The sequence below is a fragment of the Dama dama genome, chromosome 11 (assembly GCF_033118175.1).
Source record: "Dama dama isolate Ldn47 chromosome 11, ASM3311817v1, whole genome shotgun sequence".
NCBI lineage: Eukaryota > Metazoa > Chordata > Mammalia > Artiodactyla > Cervidae > Dama > Dama dama.
In genome coordinates this window covers 82,508,188-82,523,352 of record NC_083691.1, presented here as the reverse complement: position 1 = coordinate 82,523,352, position 15,165 = coordinate 82,508,188, and the positions used below count along the sequence as shown (strand labels likewise).

Here is a 15,165-nt window from a genome sequence, read left to right as displayed (position 1 = left end):
TTCAAACTTCCATATAAAGTTTCATCCCAATCCTTCCCTTTCTGGGCGATCTATTTGTTTCGTATTTAACATGATTATTCTTTTTGGAAGATAAGAAGGCTTATCAAGAGTGTCTGCCTTTTGGACCACACAGAGCTCATTGCCTCTGTGGAAACCTGAGGCTTCCACAAGGTTCTCATCTTGTAATAGGGCCCTTTATACCTACCTATTAGGATGTTCTGTTTTAAGGCAGAGAAGCGCTTGGAGACAGGAACTGGGCTCTTTTCATCTTTGCAAAGCCAGTTTCTGAACAGGCCCCTGCACACAAGTTATGCTCTTAGCAAAACGGAATGAGTGGTCTTTGAGAAATAAAAGTCCAGTGTCTTTCAGGAGAGGAAATGGCAAAGCTCAAGCAACCTAACTGCCCTCTGTGACTTGAACGCTTGGTGGAGTGCCTAGGACCAAAATTCACTTGTTTCACATGTCCTTGTCCCTCAGAGGCTTTCCTAAATATGGCTCTTCCTTTCCTAATGGTGTGGATCATTTCCTCCCCCAGCCTATTCTCTTTCCAGTTATTTCCTCCCAAAGAAAGCCATTTTTATTTATTGCTGACAGTGCTTTCACCTACAGTGTTTTGTACTTTATAATTTACACTGCCTGTCATTTTAGGATCCAATTGCAAGTTTCTTCACAACACAGCACAGCTAGACTCAAATTCTTGTGTGTCGCAGGTGTACACTGATAAAGTAGAACCAAGAAACAATTAGAATTTATTTTTTTTTAATTACTACAATAAAGTGAAAGTAGAAGTATCAAAGAGGAATCTCAGATGAAGAAACGTTGACAGAGCACTGGGAACAATGAGCAGAGCCCAGTGACCTGGTACAAACTTTCTAAATATCTTGTGTGATACTGAATATATTTTAAGTTCTCAAAGCCTACATCCAACGTATGGCTTCATTCAGTCGCTCAGTCGTGTCTGACCCTGCGACCCCATAGACTGCAGCACGCCAGGCCTCCCTGTCCATCACCAACTCCCAGAGTCCACCCAAACCCATGTCCATTTCTCGGTGATACCATCCAACCATCTCATCCTCTGTCATCCCCTTCTCCTCCTGCCCTCAATCTTTCCCAGCATCAGGGTCTTTTCAAAGGAGTCAGCTCTTTGCACAAGGTGGCCAAAGTATTGGAGTTTCAGCTTCAACATCAGTCCTTCCAATGAATATTCAGGACTGAGTTCCTTTAGGATGGACTGGTTGGATCTCCTTGCAGTCCAAGGGACTCTCAAGAGTCTTCTCCAACACCACAGTTCAAAAGCATCAATTTTTTGGTGCTCAGCTTTCTTTATAGTCCAACTTTCACATCCGTACATGACTATGGAAAAACCATAGCCTTGACTAGATGGACCTCTGTTGCCAAAGTAATGTCTCTGCTTTTTAATATGCTAAGTTGGTCATAACTTTTCTTCCAAGGAGTAAGCGTCTTTTTATTTCATGGCTGCAGTCTCTGGTGATTTTGGAGCCCCCCAAAATAAAGTCAGCCACTGTTTCCACTGTTTCTCCATCTATTTGCCATGAAGTGATGGGACCAGATGCTATGATCTTAGTTTTCTGAATGTTGAGCTTTAAGCCAACTTTTTCACTCTCCTCTTTCACTTTCATCAAGAGGATCTTTAGTTCCTCTTCACTTTCTGCCGTAAGGGTAGTGTCATCTGCATATCTGAGGTTATTGATATTTCTCCCAGCAATCTTGCTTCCAGCTTGTGCTTCATCCACCCCAACATTTCTCATCGTGTACTCTGCATGTAAGTTAAACAAGCAGGATGACAACATACAGCCTTGATGTACTCCTTTTCCTATTTGCAACCAGTCTGTTGTTCCATGTCCAGTTCTAACTATTGCTTCCTGACCTGCATACAGATTTCTCAGGAGGCAGGTCAGGTGGTCTGGTATCCCCATCTCTTGAAGAATTTTCCACAGTTTATTGTGATCCACACAGTCAAAGACTATGGCATAGTCAATAAAGTAAAAATAGATGTTTTTCTGGAACTCTCTTGCTTTTTCAATGATCCAACAGATGTTGGCAATTTGATCTCTGGTTCCTCTGCCTTTTCTAAAACCAGCTTGAACATCTGGGAGTTCACGGTTCACATATTGTTGAAGCCTGGCTTGGAGAATTTTGAGCATTACTTTGCTAGCGTGTGAGATGAGTGCAACTGTGCAGTAGTTTGAACCTTCTTTGGCATTGCCTTTCTTTGGGATTGGAATGAAAACTGACCTTTTCCATTCCTTTGGCCACTGCTGAGTTTTCCAGATTTGCTGACATATTGAGTGCAGCACTTTGACAGCATCATCTTTTAGGATTTGAAATAGCTCAACTCGAATTCCATCACCTCCACTAGCTTTTTTCATAGTGATGCTTCCTAAGGCCCACTTGACTTCACATTCCAGGATGTCTGGCTCTAGGTGAGTGATCACACCATCATGATTATCTGGGTTGTGAAGATCTTTTTTGTACAGTTCTTCCTGTGTATTCTTGCCACCTCTTCTTAATATCTTCTGCTTCTGTTAGGGCCATATCATTTCTGTCCTTTATTGAGCCCATCTTTGCATGAAATATTCCCTGGTATCTCTAATTTTCTTGAAGAGATCTCTAGTCTTTCCCATTCTTTTGTTTTCCTCTATATCTTTGCATTGATCACTGAGGAAGGCTTTCTTATCTCTCCATGTTACTCTTTGGAACTCTGCACTCAAATGGTTATAGCTTTCCTTTTCTCCTTTGCTTTTTGCTTCTCTTCTTTTCACAGCTATTTGTAAGGCCTCCTCAGACAGCTATTTTGCTTTTTTCTTGGAGATGGTCTTGATCCCTGTCTCCTGTACAATGTCACGAACCTCCGACCATAGTTCATCAGGCACTCTATCAGATCTAGTCCCTTAAATCTATTTCTCACTTCCACTGTATAATCATAAGGGATTTGATTTAGGTCATACCCAAATCGTGTAGTGGTTTTCCCTACTTTCTTCAATTTAAGTCTGAATTTGGCAATAAGATGTTCATGATCTGAGCCACAGTCAGCTCCCGGTTTTGTTTTTGCTGACTGTATAGAGCTTCTCCATCTTTGGCTGCAAAGAATGTAATCAGTCTGAATTCGGTGTTGGCCATCTGGTGATGTCCATGTGTAGAGTCTTCTCCTGTGTTGTTGGAAGAGGGTGTTTGCTATGACCAGTGCATTCTCTTTGCAGAACTCTATTAGCCTTTGCTCTGCTTCATTCTGTACTCCAAGGCCAAATTTTCCTGTTACTCCAGGTGTTTCTTGACTTCCTGCTTTTGCATTCCAGTCCCCTATAATGAAAAGGACATCTTTTGGAGGTGTTCTAAAAGGTCTTGTAGGTCTTCATAGAACTGTTCAACTTCTTCAGCATTACTGGTCAGGGCATAGACTTGGATTACTGTGATATTGAATGATTTGCCTTGGAGACAAACAGATCGTTCTGTCATTTTTGAGACTGCATGCAAGTACTGCATTTCGGACTCTTTTGTTGAGTATGATGGCTACTCCATTTCTTCTAAGGGATTCTTGCCCACAGTAGTAGATATAATGGTCATCTGAGTTAAATTCACCCATTCCTGTCCGTTTTAGTTCGCTGATTCCTAAAACGTCAACATTCACTCTTGCCATCTCCTGTTTGATCATTTCCACCTGCCTTGATTCATGGACCTAGCATTCCAGGTTCCTATGCAATATTGCTCTTTATAGCATCAGACCTTGCGTCCATCACCAGTCACATCCACAACTGGGTGTTGTTTTTGCTTTGGCTCCATGTCGTTGTTCTTTCTGGAGTTATTTCTCCACTGATCTCCAGTAGCATATTGGGCACCTACCAACCTGGGGAGTTCATCTTTCAGTGTCCTATCTTTTTGCCTTTTCATACTGTTCATAGGGTTCTCAAGGCAGGAATACTGAAGTGGTTTGCCCTTCTCTTCTCTAGTGGACCACATTTTGTCAGAACTCTCCACCATGACCCATCCACCTTGGGTGGCCCTACATGGCTTGGCTTATAGTTTCACTGAGTTAGACAGGGCTGTGGTACATGTCATTAGATTGGTTAGTTTTCTGTGATGCAACCCCATGGATTGAAGCCTACCAGGTTCCTCCACCCATGGGATTTTCCAGGCAAGAATATTGGAGTGGGTTGCCATTTCCTTCTCCAGGAGATCTTCCCAACCCAGGGATTGAACCCAGGTCACCTGCATTGTAGGCAGACGCTTTTACCATCTGAGCCACCAGGGAAGCCCAACTATGGATTATACCAAGTTAAAATGCAGCTCTCACACCCCTCAGTTGGTAAGGAAACCCAGCCTTGCTGAACATTGCTACTATACTCATGGTTTACTTAACTTATAGTAGGTTAGAGTCAATATGTACTAGTATTAAAACTTAATTCTTTCTTTGGACAGCTCAAATCAAACTGTTAATTTAAATGACTTAAGAGGTAGGGATTTCCTGGTGGTCCAATGACTGAGACTCAGTGCTCCCAATGTAGGGGTCCTGGGTTGCTACCTGGTCAGGGAACTAGATCCCACATGCCATAACTGTAAGATCCCACATGTGGCAATGAAGATTGAAGATCCCATGTACTACAACTAAGATCTGGTGCAGCCAAATAAATAACTATTTTTTAAAAGATTGAGAAGTAAAACTCAGGAAGCATGTTTAAAAAGACATAGGTTTTTAAGTTCACTGTGAGTGACCTTTGAGCTTATTGCAGATGAGTTGTTCGGCGACAGTAAGTTCTTAGATACAGAAAATGCTAATTAGCCTGTCATAAAACATGAGAAGAGCTAAAGAAGGAAGGCATAAATTATATTCTGCATAATTTAACTTAGGTGAGATAAAGAAATTACACACTTCCTGGTTAGCCAGAAATGCCTTTAAAACTCAGAAATACTTTGTAATTCATGCAAATAATCAGTTATTTAACTCAACTGGAATCTCTTTTGCACTACTTTGTGCATATAGCCTCAGGCCTTTGACAAATTGTCTGCTTGATTGGATTGACTGTTGTTGATTGGTATAGGCAGCAGCCATGAATTCCCATTGACACAACTCACAGGGGACTACAGGGTTATCCTAGAGTGGGAGAGAGGTTCATGGACAGTCTCGGGAAACTGATAGTCAAGGTCCTTTAGCCCCAAATTGCCTTTTAGTTTTATTTTATTTTTTTTTTTTTTTTTTTTTTTTCCAGTGGGTTTTGTCATACATTAATATGAATCAGCCATGGATTTACATGTATTCCCAATCCCGATCCCCCCTCCCACCTCCCTCTCCACCCAATTCCTCTGGTTCTTCCCAGTGCACCAGGCCGGAGCACTTGTCTCGTGCATCCCACCTGGGCTGGTGATCTGTTTCACCATAGATAGTATACATGCTGTTCTTTTGAAATATCCCACCCTCACATTCTCCCACAAAGTTCAAAAGTCTGTTCTGTATTTCTGTGTCTCTTTTTCTGTTCTGCATATAGGGTTATCGTTATCACCTTTCTAAATTCCATATACATGTGTCAGTATGCTGTAATGTTCTTTATCTTTCTGGCTTACTTCACTCTGTATAATGGGCTCCAGCTTCATCCATCTCATTAGGACTGGTTCAAATGAATTCTTTTTAATGGCTGAGTAATATTCCATGGTGTATATGTACCACAGCTTCCTTATCCATTCATCTGCTGATGGGCATCTAGGTTGCTTCCATGTCCTGGCTATTATAAACAGTGCTGCGATGAACATTGGGGTGCACGTGTCTCTTTCAGATCTGGTTTCCTCAGTGTGTATGCCCAGAAGTGGGATTGCTGGGTCATATGGCAGTTCTATTTCCAGTTTTTTAAGAAATCTCCACACTGTTTTCCATAGCGGCTGTACTAGTTTGCATTCCCACCAACAGTGTAAGAGGGTTCCCTTTTCTCCACACCCTCTCCAGCATTTATTGCTTGTAGACTTTTGGATAGCAGCCATCCTGACTGGCGTGTAATGGTACCTCATTGTGGTTTTGATTTGCATTTCTCTAATAATGAGTGATGTTGAGCATCTTTTCATGTGTTTGTTAGCCATCTCTATGTCTTCTTTGGAGAAATGTCTGTTTAGTTCTTTGGCCCATTTTTTGATTGGGTCACTTATTTTTCTGGAATTGAGCTTCAGGAGTTGCTTGTATATTTTTGAGATTAATCCTTTGTCTGTTTCTTCATTTGCTATTATTTTCTCCCAATCTGAGGGCTGTCTTTTCACCTTACTTATAGTTTCCTTTGTAGTGCAAAAGCTTTTAAGTTTCATTAGGTCCCATTTGTTTAGTTTTGCTTTTATTTCCAATATTCTGGGAGGTGGGTCATAGAGGATCTTGCTGTGATTTATGTCGGAGAGTGTTTTGCCTATGTTCTCCTCTAGGAGTTTTATAGTTTCTGGTCTTACATTTAGATCTTTAATCCATTTTGAGTTTATTTTTGTGTATGGTGTTAGAAAGTGTTCTAGTTTCATTCTTTTACAAGTGGTTGACCAGTTTTCCCAGCACCACTTGTCATCAAAAATCTTCCAGCAAACAAAAGCCCAGGACCAGATGGCTTCACAGCTGAATTCTACCAAAAATTTAGAGAAGAGCTAACACCTATCTTACTCAAACTCTTCCAGAAAATTGCAGAAGAAGGTAAGCTTCCAAACTCATTCTATGAGGCCACCATCACCCTAATTCCAAAACCAGACAAAGATGCCACAAAAAAAGAAAACTACAGGCCAATATCACTGATGAACATAGATGCAAAAATCCTTAACAAAATTCTAGCAAACAGAATCCAACAACATATTAAAAAAATCATACACCATGACCAAGTGGGCTTTATCCCAGGAATGCAAGGATTCTTTAATATCCACAAATCAATCAATGTAATACACCACATTAACAAATTGAAAGATAAAAGCCTTTTAGTTTTAAATCTCATTGCTGACCTATATAAAATAATTTATAAGATATTTTGCTGGACGATGAAGGGACTAGAAAACTATATGAGCTGGTTTCTGTCTTCTCAAAGCTTGCAGTTAAATTGAGGAAACAAGGCATATACTCAGGAGAGACTACAAGGCACATCTAAAGTGTAAGTCATTCAGTCGTGTCTAACTCTTTGTGGCCTCATGGCCTGTAGCCTTCCAGGCTTCTCTGTCCATGAAATTCTCTGGGTAAGAACACTGGAGTGGGTTGCCACTGATTCTCCAGGGGATTCTCCAGATCCAGGGATCAATGACCTGGGTCTCCAGCATTGCGGGCAGATTCTTTACCATCTGAGTCACCAGGGAAGCCCCACCAAGCACATCTAACATACATGTAATCACAGCAGCCACTTAGCATTATGCTGTATGCTGTGCTAACCACTGCAAGGGTCACGTCAGTTAAGTTCTGACAGAAACCCCCTAACAGAGGCATTATTATTGCTGTGGCCATGGTACAATTAAAGAAAGTTGAGGAGAAGTTAAGAGACCTGCCCTAGAGTCACAATTAGTAAACTGGAAAGCCAAGACTGGAACCCAAGAATCTGATTCCAGAGCCAGTACTTTCATCAAGAAGAATGATGATTTAAGTGTTATTTACTGCCACAGACATACAGATCAAATTTAGAGTCACTTATCATGATACTTATTCATTCACTAATTTCTAACAGGGCTTATACCTGTAACTCTGGGAGGGCATAAATAGATTTATCACCTTTTTCACTGGTATAAGGAAATTCAATTAGCTTCCATAGGAAATTACAAATATACTGTTTTAGTATTCATTTAAAAATGTAATTTCTATAGACAAGGCCCAGAAATCATAAAGTCTCACCATCTTCTGATGGATGCATTGCTTTGAACAACTAGAGATACAAATGATAAGATTTTATGCCCAAACTCAATTTTCAATATTGCTGTTTTGCTGGATACACAAAATTTTGTTTCCTGCCTTAGCTTCTGCAAAAATCAAAGCCTTCATCTTACCTGTGAACAATATTATCCAAAGGATTGTAACCCTAGAGATGTGTTTTAAATAAGACATATTTAACATGAAGGGATTCTCTGGTAGCTCAGCTGGTAAAGAATCTGCCTGCAATGCAGGGGACCCCGGTTCAATTCCTGGGTCAGGAAGATCCCCTGGAGAAGGGAACAGCTACCCACTCCAGTATTCTGGCCTGGAGAATTCCGTGGACTGTATAGTCCATGGGGTCTCAAAGAGTCAGACACAACTGAGCAACTTTCACTTTCACTTTAACATGAAATCCAGCTTCAAACAAAGTCCATTCAGAAATATTTCAATTATTAATAGTTCCTATGAAAGTTTGTCAAATCCAGAGTATATTGTTTGTGATACCATTTTCCTTGTATGAGATCACCAAGAATGAGCACTATGGTGCTATTACCAAAACTAACCCCTTTAATTCAGTCCACATTTGGTTAGTTTTGGTGAAAAGAAACCACCGTTCCAGGAGGATGCGCCCTGCAGGAAGTGCATCAAAACACTATTACCTAACTGTGCAGTCAAGTGTAACCACAATGGTATTCTATTTCAGATGCTGTCACCCAGCACATTCTGCTTTGGGCCGGAGCTGCCACTGTGTTTGGTCTCTTCAAAAAAAAAAACAAAACAGTAATTTGTCACAAATCTGCAAAATGAATACATTGACCCTAGAACGATATGTGGTATATGACCAGACAGTGACAGGTCATATTCTTGTTATCAGTTATAGCCACTTACCCCTAGTCTTAGCAACAATATTGACATTATTTTTACCTTCCTGTCTGACTCATGTGAACTGATAGTGTTTAGACATCTTTAAAAATAACTGTAATAAATAGAGTAAAATCATAGCATCTGTTCACTGTTTAGAATAAATAGAATTTATCAAAATAAATTCATCTTGCATATGAAAATAGAGGTAAAGCAAAATTAACCAGGTGCTCACTTCGGCAGCACATACACTAAAGTTGGAACCACACAGAGAAGATTAACATAGCCCCTGAGCAAGGATAACATGCAAATTCACGAAGCATTCCGTATTTTTGAGAGAGTGGACATAAGTATACCTATGACTGATTCATGTTGATGTATGGCAGAAAACCACACAATATGGTAAAGCAATTATTCAATTAAAAATAAATGAATTTTAAAAAATTTAACCAGTGGCTGTTAACATTTAACAAAATGGTATTAAGTGCTACAGATCACCCCAATAGTTAGTGACCCGTAGCATGTAATAGCTTTTTGTTAAATATGAGCTCTCATCTAACAAATATCTTGGATATGGCCCACCCCACCCCATCAAGGAAATTTTTCATAAGGAATTTACTAATAACCTCATCCTTTTCTGATCTTTGATGGCCGATATAAAATGACAAGGAATGCTAACGATAACACATAAATTTTTTGACGGTTTTTTTTGTTTGTTTGTTTTTGACCTTACCGTGTGGCATGTGAGACTTTAGTTCCCCATCCAGGGATTGAATCCATGCACCCTGCAATGGTAGCTCAAAGTCTTAAGCATGGGCCCACCAGGGATGTCCCTAAACTAGACTTTTTAGACCTCAGTTTTTTGACCTTTGCTGTCTAGCTTTCTTGGCCTGGCAATGTCTTTCATTCTAAACATTATTCAGTCGCTAAGTAGTGTCCGACTCTTATGTGACCCCCATAGACTGCAGCATGCCAGGCTTTCCTGTCTTTTATATCTCCTGGAATTTTCTCAAAGTCATGTCCATTGAGTCAGTGATGCCACCCAACCATCTCATCCTCTGTTGCCCCCTTCGCCTCCTGCCATCAATCTTGCCCAGCATCAGGATCTTTTCCAGTGAATCAGCTCTTTACATCACGTGGCCAAAGTAGTGGAGCTGCAGCATCAGCACTTCCAGTGAATAGTCAGGGTTGATTTCCTTTAGGATCAATTGGTTTGATCTCGTTGCTGTCCAAGGGACTTCTCAGGAGTCTTCTCCAGCACCACAATTTGAAAGCATCAATTCTTTGGCACTCAGCCTTCTTTAATGTCCAGCTCTTACATCCAAACATGACTACTGGAAAAACCATAGCTTTGACTATACAGACCTTTGTCAGCAAAGTGATGTTTCTGCTTTTTAATATGCCATCTAGGTTTATTATAGTTTTTTTTCCAAGGAGTAAGCATCTTTGAATTCATGGCTGCAGTCATATGTTAGGGGACATTTTAATAAAATAGAACAGATTTTAAACAGAATTGTATAACTGTTTCTCTTGTTGCTGTTTATTTTTCCAAAGCATTGCACCACTTTCCCCAACCCCACCTATAAGACCAGAAAATTAATAGGCCGCCTTTATTTTAAGACAAAAGAAAAGGGTCTTGCCCATACATCATCCCCCCTGCACTACACCCTCAGGAACCACAGGTCAGCTGTTGTGTTTGGCTTAGACCTATGTTGTCCAACACAGCAGTCACTAGTGACGCACGGCTATTTAATTTAAATAGATAAATATAAGGTTCAGTTTCTGAGTCATACCAGCCATACTTAAGTGATCAATGACCACAAGTACAATTGGCTGCAGCTTTAGACAGTACTGGACTGAAGTGTAACATAGAAGATGACTGTGTCTTTTTCATCTTTGTGTCTTTAAAACCTAAAACATTGCCTGGTATGTAGGAGGCACTAACTAACTAGACATTTCTTGATCTAAATCAAGCTTCTCTTTCATATAGCTCATGAAAAAGAAACACATAAAACATGTTAACTTTGCAAATTATGACTATGCTGGTGTCTCAAAGACTGATTTATAATTTGATGTGCTCTTCACCCATATTTGAAATGAGATCATTTGTAAGATATAACTCTGTTTTTCAAACAACTAAACAATTAGCTTATTTTGTGCACTGAATGTACCAAGATGTGTATTAAATGTGTAAAGCAACAATTGTATTAAATGTGAGAGAGGCATATTTAGTAAAAGGTTTCCTATTGTGGATTTTTTTTAGAAGTAGAAAATTCCTCTCCCCAAATGAGTAGTCACTCTATGATTTATCTTTCAGAATACCTTTATATGAAAATCAGGATTTGTACTGAATTGAGAATTAGGCAAACAAAAATAGTTCTCTCTAAAGGTGCTCTCATAAGCATCCAATGTTGAAACCCTTGTAGGATAAAATTATTATTATTAATTATAAACACCCAGCACTGTGTAACACTTTGCTGTGTATAACGCAGTTTCACATACTTGGCATCATTTGATTCTCACAGAAACTTTATGAGGTAGGACAGGTCCTTACTGCCTCCATTTGTCAGATGAAGTTCAGAAAGACTAATCTTTTGTCTCTAAATTCCCATAATCTTTTCATTATACCAATGAGGACACATGAACTATCTGAGGTGATTAGATTGGAAATGGAACTTTTAATTTCTATGCTCTATTTAGATGGAACTACTTTGCTGGAAATATAATTTGTAAAACAACATATAATTTCTGTGATCTAAAACTGTTGTTTGACACATCTGAAAAAAAATATGTATGTATATATATATATCTCATCACTTGTTTCAGAAAAGGCCTTCAATAAATATTTGTTAAATCAATGAAAAATGTGTGGTCCTAAAAACAAATTGAGCAGATTATATCAGTCAAAGTTAGGCTGCAGAGAACAGAATATACTCCAGTTAGTAATACACTTGACAAGAATAATTGAGAATATTAAGGGAGCAATTCTCAAAACCACACCTCAGAGATAACACCAAAAGAGCTATGCTCTTCCTTTTTGAGAAGGTTGACATCTTCAGAACTACAGCACTTCGGCCACTGTCTGGAAGCTACCAGAGTCAAGAAGCTGCCCCTTCCTCAGCAAGCTCCAGAATCACATCATACCACCTGCAATCTGAACCAGCAAAATGGATGCACCACCCATGCTTCCTAATGTTCACAAAACTAATCACTGAACAATGACACCTCTGGTAATTCTGCTACAGAAGAAAAAATTGCTTCCACATCTGTACCTATCAGAGAAACAGCTTTCCAAATCTTACATAAAGGGTTTGTTGAAACCTACATACTTCCATAATATAAGAGCTGCAACAGATTCTAGAGAATGTGATCTTGGCCTACCAGTCCTCTGCCATACAGGAAGCATATTTGAAGCTTGAAGGAGATGACTGTTAGGTGCAAGCTTGTTTATCTTCCATACTCAAAAGAATGTTTGGTTTAAGTAGACCATGCATTTTTGTGCTGCACATTTCACAGAATACTGAATACATATATATATAATACTCTATATATACTTTCTATATATAGAGAGAGCTCCATGCTGCCAGAAAAGTTACAAGATCAAATCTCAGATCCCAGGCAGGAAATGCACAACTTCTTGCAAGGTAAAAAACATGTTAATGATTATCTATTTTGCCTCCAAGCAGTCTAGTAATATTATCCACTATTTTCTAGATCAGTGCTCTCAAATTTTAATGTGCACGTAAATCACCTGGGAATCTTATAATAATGCAGATTCTGATTCAGTAAATTGGGATAGAGCTGTGATTCTGCATTTCTAACAAGCTCCCAGGTGATGCTGCTGCTGCTGATGTGAAGGCTACATTTTGAATAGCATTTTATCCTCTCCAACCAGGTTGCCCATTGAATGGAGTATGCTGAGATGATTCCCTTCAATCCCTGGGGCAGTTAGGTTAGGCTAGGTGCAGGCAGAGCCTCCAAGTTAGATGGCTCCACCTTACATCATTGTGCAATACACATATTAATATTTTCTACCTATACTGTGATGTGGGAAGCATTTGAATAAATGCTTGAATAAGCATTTCCATTATTGAATCTTGGTCAAGTATTGACCAATATGTATCCTCATTTTGGAACCTGAGTCACAGGTAGTTTTTTAAATATTAAATATTCTTTCAACAAATCAATAAAACTAAAAATAGCAATAATCAACTTATGTATCACCAAATCAACTCTTGTAATAAAGATTTTCCTTTTCTATTGAGGTATAGTTGATTTATATTTTGTAATGTTTACAGTGAGAAAAGAATATATTAATATAGCAAGTTATCTTTGTCCAAAAGCAGTTTTAAGATGGTCTCAGCTGATCTGCCAATGACACCAAAATGACCATAGGAAGGGAGAAGAAAGTCAATCTGCTTGATTATTTCCATAGTATAATGCTTTTTGCAGAAAAGAAGTGAAAATTTGTAAAAATGGTTTCTCCACAAATTCCAATGTGTAATCTATAATTAAGACATTTTATGTGTTTTGTTTTTGTGGTTTTGGGGGGAGGTTGTTTGAGGTTTTTGTTTTGTTTTGTTTTTTGGTTTTGTCCTGCAAACAGTAAGACAGACTTTAGTCATTTTAAACTAGGTAAGGCAACCATTCTACCTAATCAAATTGAGTTCTTTTCACAAGTGGTAACATTTCAACTACTCCTTAAACAACCCTTTTATACCCCATTTCTCAAACCTATCAACCAGCTAGAGGTGGAGTAATAAAGGGGTAATTGCTGGGTGAGCAAAGAAGGGAATTTTATAATCACAACCTTACATGGAAAGCTGTCTTGTATGTACCATGGTGTGGGGTTCTGAATGGTCAGGGCACCTTGGGTATTGTATGCCCAGGGAAGAAGGGCAAAGAAAGCTAAGATTGCCAAAGACAAATTTCCCCTACTTCACAACTTTAAAAGATTAACTCTGCCCGCTGTTGTAGTGGAGAAGGAATGTTGGCTTGCCAGTGAGTGACCTCTAGTGCTCTTAAAGCTCTACAGCCACCTGATGTGAAAAGCTGACTCATTGGAAAAGACCCTGATGCTGGGAAAGACTGAAAGTAGGAGGAGAAGGGGACAACAGAGGACGAGATGATTGGATGGCATCGCTGATTCAATGGACATGGGTTTGAGCAAACTCCGGGAAACAGTGAAGGACAGGGAAGCCTGGTGTGCTGCAGTGCATGGGGTTGCAAAAAGTCAGACCTGACTGAGCGACTGAATAACAACAGTCTTAGAGATTCAAATAAGAAAGAGAAGAATGGGTTAAAGAAAACAATCTACAAATGACATGGATAGAATCATCAAGTATTTACTGATTGCTGTTTATCTCCTGGTATTTTAGAGGGATCAAGTTCTGACACGCCAGACTTCATAGTTCAGTAGTGGGACAGATTTATTGATTCATAATCCAGTTGATACTACTGCCACATTTGGAAAGAATTCATATTTATAGACACTAATAACTATAAATTCAGTTCTCTTCTGCATTTTCAGCTAGGCATACAGCCACCCAGCTAAAGACTTCACTTCCCAGCATCCCTTGTAGCTAAACATGGCCACATGAGAAAATTCTTACCAGTGGAATATAAGTAGAAATGATGGTGCAACTTCTGCACCATTGGTTTAAAAAGAAATTGTTTGACTTTCATGACCTTTCTTTCTTTTTCCTATATGGCTGGAGTACAGATGTGCTGCCAAGTTAGCTTTCACCATGCACAACACCAAAAGAGCAGAATAGCAAATTAAAGGCACCTGGTCTTGGAATGGTTTTTGTAGAGCAGCGCCACCCCCATGAACTTACAGACTGTTACATGACAGAGGCAAACTCATATTTTGCTTGTGTACTTTATTTGGTGACCTGTTGTCTATGGCAGTTTCTAGACTAAACCTAGCATATCCATGTTCGACCCTCCAGGGAGGGAAACTGGATTGCTGGAAATCCCAATTTGAAAAAATATTTTATATATTCTTTTATACTTTTCTGCTGTGTATATGTATTCCCTAGTTATTAAAAATTCATCAATCAGTTAATTAATTTTTAATGCCTTTGTGTCCCTGCTAAACAAAAACCAATGTTATCTTGCTAGAGAGTGCTTTTACATCCTGGCGGAGAGGAAGAAGAATGTATTTGTTCCCAGATCTTTAATATGTTGGCTTCTACCACCAGCCTTAGCAGATGTTTCTAGCAGAGTCTGATAGCAAGGGCAACAATTCTTAAATCATTAAGTATAATGATAAGTATAAGAACAAATCATAACACGAATGCTAATGGTTTTATGGGAACACCAAACTTTCTATGCTATCATCAGCCCCAGCAAAGTCAGACACATTCAGTTAGTCACTTCATGTGTTACTGCTCTTACCCCTCTCTGACCGTTCAACAAATGTTTATAATAATGTACCTTTTCAA

At 39.2% G+C, this 15,165-nt stretch overlaps 1 non-coding gene across 1 annotated transcript; it reads left to right on the top strand.

Annotated features, from left to right (window-relative positions):
• Positions 1–8,946: 8,946 nt before the first annotated feature.
• Positions 8,947–9,053, top strand: LOC133065674 (U6 spliceosomal RNA). The gene has a single exon (XR_009694945.1). It is a non-coding gene; the product is annotated as a U6 spliceosomal RNA (small nuclear RNA).
• Positions 9,054–15,165: the final 6,112 nt, after the last annotated feature.